Source organism: Gobio gobio (genome assembly GCF_949357685.1).
Source record: "Gobio gobio genome assembly, chromosome: 14".
Classification (NCBI taxonomy): domain Eukaryota; kingdom Metazoa; phylum Chordata; class Actinopteri; order Cypriniformes; family Gobionidae; genus Gobio; species Gobio gobio.
In genome coordinates this window covers 29,743,140-29,755,593 of record NC_137107.1, presented here as the reverse complement: position 1 = coordinate 29,755,593, position 12,454 = coordinate 29,743,140, and positions in this window count along the sequence as shown.

Genomic DNA, 12,454 nt, shown 5'->3' with positions numbered 1-12,454 from the left:
TGTTTAGTCACTCGTATTGTTTGCCTCGTCTGCATTTCTGAGCGTTATTTCCTGTGTTATCCCTGCCTGTGTTTTGACTCTGCCTTCGACTCTCGTTTACAACCCTGTGCTGCCTGCCCTTTTGATTACTGTTTGCCTGGACTTTGGATTCTGATTCTGATTGTTTGCTCCCTGCCCTGACCTATTGCGTGTTATGACCACGTTTTATGCCTTGCCTCGCTATTGCTGTTCTCGCTGGTATCTCAACGCACGCCTGTTTGTACACTGAAACTGTCTTCTTTTAATAAACTGCATATGGATCCTAACCAGCCCTCGTGGGATCATCGAGGGCTGGTTATCATGACATGAGCATTGTAATGTTTGAAGAGGATTTCATAACAAATGTCAGTAAAACAGGAAGATTTAAAGGGTCATCATGTAAAGGGTCTTAATATAAAGTCTGTAACATACTTTGGTTAAAATTCCTCAATGTTTGTAAAACAACACCCTTTTTTACAATGATAGTGCTGCCTTGGCGGACATGGCTGAGGGCATGCTAATATGGGACAATAAGCGATCTTGGGTTAGCATGAGCAATATGATGTCATATTGCTCAGAAAATTAAAACTGCTTGATTATTAAGAGTGTTTAGGATTTTTGAGGTTTAAAAAAAAAGAGTGAATGGATTTTTATCATTGTAGGGTGGTTGTGTCCACACACTATAAAACACATTTATGTGCAAACACCATAAAAAGTGCAGCATCCGATGACTTATTGTACGTTTGTCTTTTAATCCATCAAAAGATCTGCCCTTTTCTCTGCTCTCACCTGCTGAATATAGTGCCTTTTCTCAGGGTTTGGAAGCATGCTCAGCAGTTTCTTCTACACTCTTAAAAATAAAGGTTCTTTGGTGGGGTGTATGGTTCCATGAAGAGCCTTTAATATCCGAAGAACCTTTAATATCCAAAGAACCTTTCCATTACACAAAAGGTTCTTTGTAGTGTTGTTTAGACTATAAAATGGTTAGAAAAAAATGGTTCTTTAAAGAACCTTTCACAAAACGGTTCTTCAGGGAACCAAAAATGGTTCTTCTATGGCATCACAGTGAAAACCCCTTTTTGGTTCTTCCTGGCCCCTTTATTTTTAAGAGTGTACCCTGAATTCTGGTCAGGAGGGACCTTCTCTCTCAGGTAGGGGTGAAATCTATCAACACCGGCCGGACTTGTGGAGGTTGTGGCCCCTGAGGGGGCCCAACAGATTCTGGTCTCTCAACTGAAGTTGTGGAGACCATTCTCTATTTCAGAGCCCCCTCCACTAGTAGACTTTATGCCACTTCTTGGTGCGATAATCAGCAGGTGGACCCAGTTAACTCTCCAGCAGGTACAGTGCTGGAGATCCTGCAAGATCAGGGTTATCTCTCCCTCCACTTTAAAAGTGTATGTGGCTTGTGGCTATGTGCTTGCTTACCATGCACCTTTGGGTCAGTCTTTGGGGAGAAACCCGTTGGTGTTTCATTTCCGCCGTGGTCATTGAGGCTGAGGCCTGCAACACACACAAGAGTACCAGCTTGGGATTTGGCCTTGGTATTAGAAGGTTTGGCTGCGGTCCCCTTCGAGCCTATTGAATCTGTTCCAGAAAAGTTTCTAACTCTGTTTATTTTGGCTTTAACATCTCTTAAGAGAATTGGAGATCTTCAGGCCTTGTCTCGTCTTAGTCATGCTTGCCTTGATTTCACACTAGACAGGCACTTGTCAGTATGATGTAGTGGGTATTTTGTTTCCACAGTGTCACTGTTTTCGGTTGATGCTGTGTGAATTTACTTGAAAGTGAACGTCTCAGGTTATGACTGTAACTGTTATTCCCTGAGAAGAAAACAAGATACTGCGTCACCCTGCCATACTTCCTATGCCTGTGAACAACAGTTACAGTTGTAACCTGAGACGTGTTTTTCAAATGGTTATAATTAACACTGTCACAGTGAGTTCTGAACTGGGGCCTGAATTCTAAAAAAATTGTATGGCCTGTGAAGAGCACATCTGTAGTCTAAGGTGCGATATTACAGAAAGCAACGCAAGGTCTTGCATTAGATATGTAGATCATTTTTTTTATGAATTCATACATTACAAAATAGAAATTTCATCCATCTTTATTGATTAAGTTAAATATGACAGGCTTGTTTTAATCTTGATCATATGAAAAGTTGCATATCAAAGTTATATGCATTTGTGCGTTTTACTAAACGCTAATTACAAATTAATAATGTTCTGATTTTGAAAAGAATGCTTATTAAACATGTAAAGCCTGCATAACACATGAAATACTAATATTTATAATAATAATAATAATAATAATAATATAGAAATATATCAGAGAATATGGAGCTCAAGGAGGAAAAAAAACACCTACATTTTATTCAGAGGGCCAAACTGATCAAAAACATGCAATTTGGTGCAGTAGCTGATATTTTTTTTTGCCAAAAAGTAAGATGAAATTCTGATAGCTTGTAATGTAAATCAGTGATATCTTTATTACAGTTGTCACTTATAATATTAACATCTCCAAATAATAAGCCTTAGTAAGACGATATTGCTTAATTTTATGATTAAAGCACAGTAGTTTCTATTTTTGGGGTCAAAACATATCATTTGCAATACTGGTGAATGAAGGATTGGACAAATTAACATTCCTCAAAAGTCTGATGTATTATATTTGATACATTTTAACACATACATTTAAAAAAAAAAAATGTAATGCTGATAATCAGGTAAACCTTGAGTATCTTGTATTATTTAGGAAACACCACAACATCCCACTCACATTTCTGGTATCCTTGCAGGCCCATTTTAAATACATGAAATGAAAATGCACCTATTTTTTAAATGCATGCTATAAATCTTATTGTGAATAATTCATAATGTTAAAAATAATTTTGTTTTGATTGCATCAGTGTTTGCATGCATTATTTGCATAGTGTTACAATAACTGACCCTCTTTAGGGAAGTCATTATGGTCTTACAGTGTGATTTCTGTCTCTTGCGCTGTCCATTGGGCTCAGTTTGTTGACCTTGTACTTTAGACTCATCAGTGATTTCTTTAAATTGCCTCCCTGGGAATTTGTGTGTTTTGAAAAATAATGACCCCTAATTAACATGTTTATCTAGTTTCAAATACATCATTGTTTTCTCAAAGGCATTAAACATGACCACAGATGTTTGTGAGCAACTGTTGCTGGCCATTTTAATAAGTCTTTAATTAGCCATTAAGTCTTTTCTACTGTATTACACACATTCAACATTTATGTAATAACAAATATATTGGAATCATTTTTTTGCCTTGTAATATCAGCTGTCTTTAATAATATTTAGATATTTGCCATTTTTCAGCTATTCCAAGAATATTAATTGAAGATCACATGCATCTAGGCCAGAGCCAATAATGATCCTATTATTAATATTATTATTCAAGTTTCAAAGTGCTGCTTATTAAATTATCAACCAAATCCCACACATTTATGCTAAGGTTACTTAAATGATTGACTTTAAACCAGAACTTCACAGGACAAAAGGAACTCAGCAAAAGCTTGATGTTATTATGGTAGACTTTTTTAAAGCTCTTTCTTGATTGTGAGAATTAGTGGTTTATTCTGTTCACAAAGGTTTATTAAAAGCCTACAGTGTGAGAAAATATCACAGCAATTATCTTTTTATACTGTAATTATACCTAATGAGCCCTAACATATGCTGTATGTAGGGTCTGACTGTTTGCCACCCTGCCAGAAGAGCATCAGTTTTGGCTTTAACATTCAGCTGGATTCATGACCTCACTTCTTCAAATGTGTGATGAAATTGATGTGTTCTGATAGGTTCGGTACTTTGCCCATGTACAGTGATTCCTTCATTGCGCTGGAGACTTAATGTAAATCTCAGCTAAGTTTCATCTACATATTGACTTGAACAGAGGACAAATGGCCCCTGGTTTATCACAAAGTTGCCCACACCCCCAGCTCACGCGAGGTTCGTTCTGCGTTCAGTAAATATTTTCAGTCTCGCTCTTTCTATCCGATGGTGCGCGTTCGTCTCAGCTATCTCACGGTCAATGTCCATAATAGCTGATTAAAACATACGTTGTCTTATTTTAAATCTAGCTTTACGAGCTTTCAGAATAAGCTTTAGTATCAGTGCTCGTCTCTTTTCCGCAGTTTTGTTAATGATCTCTTTAGTAAACTAATACATAACCAGCAAAAGAAGTGCTGCTTGCATCTCCTCCACTTGTTATTGTTGCAGACAGTGTTGCGCAAAAATGATTACTGTCCGTCGCTGACTGGGAGGAGCAGCCGCGCACATCACCTAATTTGCCTAATCTTCATGGTACTTCAGATCGCAGTGGAAACGCAGACAGTAGCAGGTCTGGGGGGAAAAAAGTTCCTGGTACAAATTGTTCCGGGTAATTTCGGTGGAAACGCGGCTTTAGTATGCATTGTTGGAACTTGTGTTAGGCTGGGTTCCATATGTTGTGACCCCCACGGCGGTCCCATATGTGTATTCTTCCACGGTACGGCTCCCTACGGTGAGCCCGTGTCTTTCCCTTGGCAGAGTTTCCTCTGCCGTCTCAGTGCGTTGTTGTTCCCCTGCCTTCACTGGCCGGGGCCACCCCTGGGACTCCCGTATGTTGTACTGCCCTAAGGCCAGTCCATACGTGTATTCTCCAAATGTTAACTCCCTCTGGGCATGATGTGGCTTCCGCAGCGGCCCTTCCGGGCACGCTTTCCCAGTGTTATCCAATAGTCTGCTGAGTGGGTCTTGCGGAACAGCAGTGTTACTCTCCCTGCATGAGCTGGGCGCTGGAAGTGGTAGTAACTGTGGTGTTTTCCAAAGGGATCCCAATTCGCCGGTGACGTCCGACGTACGTCCCGTCGCCACAGTTGCTGTACTGGCATGTAATGCCATCACTGCATGGCAGAGTCACTAGTTCGGCTCCTCAGTGAAAAACAATAGTGCGCTACTCTCGCTTCTGGTTTATACCCGTGGCGCGTGGCGGAGCGGAGCGCGAGATGCAAATCTCGCACGCCAATGGCTCATTGGCCTGTTCTCTTTATCTCGATGCTCATAGGGGCTCTCTGAAGTGATCGCAATTCGACGTACGTCTCTGTTTCCTCCTTCAAGTAACGAGGGTTACCATAGGTAACCGAGATGTTTTTCTTTAAATGAAAGCTGCATATGGTTTTATAGAACTCATAATGTCAGATTCTGCAGTATGTTGGTTTTTGAGTGGAAATGAGCGAAGAAAATATGGTTTCTGAGAGGAAATGTGAAGAAAAAGTGAAGAAAAATACCATATTTCTCCCTTAAAGGGATCGTTTACCCAAAAATGAAAATTCTGTCATTAATTACTCACCATCATGTCGTTCAAAACCCGAATTAAGATATTTTTGATAAAATCTGAGAGCTTTCTGACCCCACATAGACAGCAACACAACGACCACTTTCAAGGCCCAGAAAGGTGGCAAAGAGATCGTTAAAATAGTCCATGTGACTACAGTGGTTCAACCTTAATGTTATGAACCGACAAGAACACTTTTTGAAAACAAAAATACAGACTTTATCCAACAATCTTCTCTTTCCTGTCACTCTCCTACACGATTCATGTAAGCACCACAATACACGCATGTGGTGCTCAGCCAATAGTGAGCCGATGTCCTGCCATAGAACTAGGAAACGCTGCACTGTGTGAAGAGCCCAACAACGTAAATAGCGTAAGGGAGTGACAGGGAAGAGAAGACATTGTTGAATAAAGTCTTTATTTTTGTTTGTTTTTTTTGTGTACGAAAATTATCTCTTTACTACTTTTCTGGGCCTTGAAAGTGGTCGTTGTGCTGTTGTCTATGTGGGTTCAGAAAGCTCTCAGATTTCATCAAAAATATTTTAATTTGTGTTCCGAAGGTCTTATGGGTTTGGAACAACATGAGTGTGAGTAATTAATGACAGAAATTAATTTTTTTGGGTTAACTGACCCAAAATTAGTTAAATATTAACACAGTTTTCCACAAATTATAGTAAGGATGGTCTGAGATGTTGCCTGACTGTCATCACTATAAAGAGGACTGTGGTTTGTCCATGGCTCTCACATCTGGGACAAGTCAGAAATTATGGCCCAAGGGGGATAATTATCAAACCCATGATAGTTAATGACCTCTGGATCTCTTTATTCTCCTCTCAGGCCAGTTTAATACCTGGTTAACTAAGTACCTGGTGTCTAATGCTGTGAGACAAACAACTCGTAATGTTTGTGAAATTATCCCTCTTTACAAAGTATGTATTACGCAACAGTGCATGTCAGTGAATGGAAAATTATTTGAATAACTTTATAAGACTTTTCAGCTTGAATAAAAGGGCGCCTGCAAATATGTCTTCAGGAAGCCGGTGTGTGTGCTTTGTTGTGTTGCTCTCTTCACAATCGCTTATCTCTGGTTCTGATAAAGAACTATATGTGGTGTCAGTTGAGACAAATATATCAAAAAGATCTCCTACTGTAACATTTAGATCCACTGGAGGCAAATTGCTGAACCCAAGTGCAGTTTAATCAAAATTCAAAACGTAAAACCATGAATTGGCATAAACTATAAACAAAGCCGTGGCTCACATAGCATGGCTAAAACAAAACTCACCATCAGTGGTTACAACCTCAATACAAGACAAAGACACATGGCAAACATGAGAGCTTAAATACACATGGACAAATGACTAGACAAGTGACACCTGTGAACAGTGATCAGACAATGAACCAATGACAGGACAAGACACAAGATCACATGAGGGCATGGGAGTCACATGACAAGACCAGGAAACAAGACAGTACTTGACAAACTGAGAAACATGACAGTAAACATGACATTGAACATGATAAACTAAACATGAAATCTGAACATGAGCCAACACCAAAACACCCTGTGACACCTACTCCATTCATAAAAAAAGCCCTGAATACGATGAGTTATTGGAACTTATTACTCATGCCACAGCTTGATTAAGTCTGAACATGTCTGTTGCATACACTCTTTCCATTGCACAAAAGGTTCTTTTTATAGTGGAAAAAGAGACTTTAAATTTTAGATTTGTCAACCATAACTCTTTCCAGGACAGCCAGGAACCTTGGAGTTGTGATTGATGATCATTTAAACATCCACTGGCTCTGCGCCTCTATACCTAAACGTGCACTACTTCAGAGTTATGTGCCCAGAAACTTGTGTTCTGCAAGTGAACAGCGCCCTGTAGTGCCATCCCAAAGAGGCACAAAATCACTTTCACTGACCTTTACCTTGACTAATGACCTGTCTAACTCAACCCGAGCAGCTGAGTTTATCCATTTTCAAGAAATGGCTGGATGCATATTTTTCCTCAATGGCTGGACCCATCTTTTTCCTCAACACTTGACCCATTATTACTAGCACTTATTATTCTATTATACTGTATATTCTAATTCTTTCTTTCTTTTTTAAAATAAAAAAACAACAACAACAACAACCTTGCTACATGTACTGTGCTAGACTAACTGGGACTTGTCAGAGCACTTACTGTTACAGTACAGAAGGGACAGAGGCAATGGAATGCAGGTAACGGGTATTTATTGAACAACCAGAAGAGCAAATGGCAGTGCAGGTGAGTTAACGTGGAATAGCCAGGAGACTGATGTGGATGACTGAGTGATACATCAGACGCAGCCTGATGTCCCTGGTGGACAGCCAGACTTTCTGTCCTGGCTGGTATGCTGGGGCATTGGAACCACGAAGGCCGGCTGTCATTCTTTGTCTGCGCAGGACCCGTTGAAGCTGATGGAGTGAGGAGTCCCAGATTGCTCTCTCGGAACCAGTAGTTGACCGCTGGCACATCCAACGGTTCCCCTGACCAGTGGAACAACGGGGGTTGGTAACCGAGTACACACTGGAAGTTCTGTGCATACTCGGTCAACCCAGGAACTGGTTCCAAGAGTCCTGTGCTGCGTCCCAATTCGCATACTATCCGTACTAAATAGTATTCGAAAAAAGAATTAGTATGTCCCAAATCTTAGTATGTTGAAAAAAGTATTCCAAAGATTCCCGGATGGTCTACTATTTCCGGTCAGAATCCGAAGTGCTGATCGATGCGCACTCTAACGGCTGATATTGCCCACAACCCATTGCGAGATGGACGAGGATTCGATTAGAACTACAAACGCGGATAAAAAGTGTTAAAAAACTACAAACATGACGGTTACGCGAGTCTGACGGTTAAGTGGAAGGGATTAGATAAAGTGGTTTGAGTGAGCAATTATCAGTATTTAACCTGACGAAAAGATATTTATTCAATATTACCCACATTATATTTCTCCTTCAGCAGCATTGAGAACTTTTGTAATGATACGTTTGCCCATTAACTTTGCAAACACATGAGAGGAGTCTCTGCATTAAAGACCGACGAAAGGCAGATCAACGAGCGACTACATTTCTCTCCGATACGGTAGGAAATTAAATTGAAAGTGGAGGATATGAACTGTGACGATGATTGACAGGGCAGTTTAAACGGTGACGGGACGCACGTAACAGAGTCCGTTAAAGATGACGAAGTAGTATGTCCCAAAGCTTGCATACTCTTCTGCTACACACTCAAAAGTATGTACTTTTTCTTCACAAAAAGAGTACATACTTTTAGGACGTAGTATAAGTAGGCGAATTGGGACGCAGCACTGGTGTCCGTGACTGAAGGTATGTAGGAAGCGACCAATCTCTTGGATCTTCCGCTTCGTCTGCCCGTTCGACTGCGGATGGTACCCAGAGGAGAGGCTGACGGTCACACCTAGGAGTGAGAAGAAGGCTTTCCATACTTTGGAGATAAATTGTGGCCCTCTATCTGACATGATGTCCTCGGGAATCGTAATATCTGAAGATTTGGTTGAACATAAGTTCAGCAGTGACCATGACTGTGGGCAATCCCTCCAAAGGAAGCAAACGACATGACTTCGAGAATCTGTCTATCACTAATATGCAGGTACAGTTATCAGAAGCAGGGAGGTCGGTAATGAAGTCTACTCCTAGGTGTGACCAGGGTCTGAACGGACAGAGGATAGAGTTTTCCGGAGGGAAGACGCCGAGGACTCTTAGAGATGGCGCATTCCTTACATCCTTGCACGTACCTTCTGACGTCAGCTGCCATGTTCAGCCAGCAGAAGTGCTCCTTTAGCAGCGAGAGGGTTTCATTGACACCAGGATGGCCAGTGCCCAATGACATGTGGGATGTGTGGATAAGAGGAGTGCGCCGTGTCTGGGTGATGTAGAGCAAATCTGGCGGACAACCCGGCGGAGCGTTGGCGGAGGGAATGGTTTCTTCGGACCTGACGATGGGACTCACAATGAGTTTCTCAGGCAAGATGGGCTCAGTTCTTTTGGCATTTTCTTCAGGACTGTAGAGACGGGAAAAGGCATCTGTCTTAATATTCTTTGATCCAGGACGATAGAAAATGGTGAAGTTGAAGCGGGTAAAGAACAATGCCCAACACACCTGTCGTGGGTTTAGTTGCTTGGCGTCTCTGAGATACGCCAGATTCTTGTGGTCAGTTAGAACTAGGAACGGATGTTGAGCACCCTCCAACCAATGCCTCCACTCCTCAAGGGCCAGCTTGATGGCCAGAAGCTCCCTGTTTCCGATGTCATAGTTGACCTCCGCCGGGTTGAGTTTGCGGGAGACAAAGGCACATGGATGGAGTCTACTTGGGTTCCCCTGCTGCTGGGACAAAACCGCTCCCATTCCGGTGGTCGAGGCGTCGACCTCAACGACGAAGGGTTTCTCAGGGTCTGGATGCACAAGGAGGGGAGCAGTAGTGAAGGCTTCCTTTAGGGTTTTGAAGGCTTGGGTGGCGGACAGGACAGAGACTTGAGCTTGTTACGCAGGAGGTGGGTAAGTGGACTGAAAATTATATTGTAGTCTTGGATGAAATGGCGGTAGAAATTGGCAAATTCTAGGAATCTCTGGAGTTCTTTGACGGTAGTGGGTGTGGGCCAGTTCCTGATGGCATCCACCTTCCCCTCGTCCATCCGGATGCCACTGCTGTCGATGTTGTAGCCAAGGAACTGCACTGAGGGTTGATGGAACGAGCATTTCTCCACCTTGAGGAACAGATGAAACTCTCTCAGGCGTTTCAGGACCTCCGCAACATGGTGGCAATGTTCGGCCATGCTCCGGGAGTATATCAGGATTTCGTCGATGTATACCAGACCAAACTTGTGGAGAAACTCCCGGAGCACCTCACGGATGAAATCCTGGAATAAGGAGGGGGCGTTGACCAGTCCATACAGCATGACGAGGTACTCGTAGTGTCCAGTAGGGGTCACGAAGGCTGTCTTCCACTTGTCCCCCTCACATATCCGGATGAGGTTATATGCGCTGCGGAGGTACAACTTGGTGAAGACAGTGGCACCACGGAGATGTTCTAGCGCTACTGGGACAAGAGGAAGTGGAGACCCTCCTTGATGTAGTTCTCCATGGCCTTCTCCTCCGGTAGAGACAGGGGATATAACCTCCCACGGTGCACTGACTCACCCAGAAGCAGATCGATGGCGCAGTCCCATGGCCGATGTGGAGGCAGCTTGGAGTCTCGCTTGGGGCAGAAGACATCGCTGAAGGGGGCGTAACATGGAGGGATGTCCACCGAATGCTTCTCTACTGGGCTTTCGATGGATGTGGCGCAGACAGACAGATATTCGGGACGTGGAGAGGATGGAACAGGGAAAGCAGAGAAACAGTTCGGAAAGCAGCTGTCGCCCCACTTCAGGATCTCGCCGGTCTTCCAGGAAATGACTGGGTTATGCTGCTCCAACCATGGGCGCCCTAAGACCACGTCAGCGGTGGATTCCTCCAGAACCAGCATATGTTGTTGTTCGATGTGAAGGATACCCATTTGAAGCTGTACTGGACCGACACAGAAACACACTTGTCTTTGGCTGAGGGGCCTTCCAGTTATCGAGTGGATCTGGAATACGGACGGCGTGGCTGTTGTCTTGAGCTTGAGCTGACGGCAGAGGGTGCCAGAGATGAAGTTGCCGGCTGACCCAGAGTCGAGGAGGGCACAAACTGGAATGGAAACATCGGCAGCAGTAAGGTTTACAATTGTGGTGTGTGGTTTCAACTTATTTATAGGAGGAAGAATGGCACTCACCATGGGACGAGGAGGACAAACTGGGCACGCAGAGATTAAATGCCCAGGTAAACCACAGTATAAGCATAGACTCTGGGTCAGCCGCCTCTGCCGTTCAGTGTGTCAGACGTAAGTTTTCCAGTTGCATGGGTTCCTGGGCTGGTTCTGGAGGGCCGACGGATTCTGGTCGACGGAGGGGTGGTGCAAATAGCGGCTGGCCCTGTTGCTCTTCGAGACATGACTGCATACGAGTGGCGAAGCGAAGGGAGAGTTGGATGAAGCGTTCGAGCTCGATGGAATCCTCGTATGCAGCGAGATGTAACCGCACTCGTGGATCCAGTCCTTGTCGATAAGAGGTTCCATCCACTGGTGGCAGCGAGGGTTCTGTATTGGAGAGCATATTCATTAACAGTCATAGAGCCTTGTTTTAAATGGTACAATTGCTCACCAATCGCAGAATCCTGAAAACCTCTTTGAAGTGGGAGACGAAACTGGTGAGTGACTGAGTAATGGGATTATTCTGGGACCAAAGAGTTTCGGCCCAGCTAAGCGCCTTGCCGTTTAACTGGGAAATGATCAACGCTACCTTAGCGTGGTCATCGGGGTATAGGCTCGGTTGCATCTCCAGGACCAGCAAACATTGTTTCTGGCAACATGATCACACAGGAAATCAGCTGGTTAGTTTTTCATGTTTTTACTCTTAAAATCGGATCCAATGTCAGAGGTGCGCCACCATATGGCGATTGTTCATGGCCCGAAAAACAACTTTTATGCCATATGTGAGATTTTACATTTGCTCACAAGTAAATTAAATAGTGTGGATTTGGATTCTGAGTTTGGAGTAGAGTGCTGCAGCAATGAGTCCTAAAACTTGGAATCGAGTTGACATTTTTAAATTTCTTGTTCTACCGTAGTGGCTTAGTCAATTGGGGCTTTTAAAAGGGTCATGAACTGCCTTTTTAAAAAAATTGTTTTATGATGTTTGCTGGGGTGCACTTATAATGTTAGAATGCTTTTTACATCAAAAATTGTCATAATTTATAAATAAAAGGCATTTTTCCTACCCTGATTTTAGCCTTCTGCTCTGAACGTTCCGTTTTAAGGGACATGTCCGCTGGGAGACTGCTGTGATTGGCTAATGTCTTTGCATTTGAAATAGTATTACTCCCTCTTTTAGCTCGTTTTTACTATTATAGCTTTCATGGTTAACTAATCGTGAAAAGTGTTGCATTACATTTAGATCTATGGCATTATATTAAGATTGTGGCATGAAAGGTTGCAGTGATGATCATTGTTGCCGATCACACACACA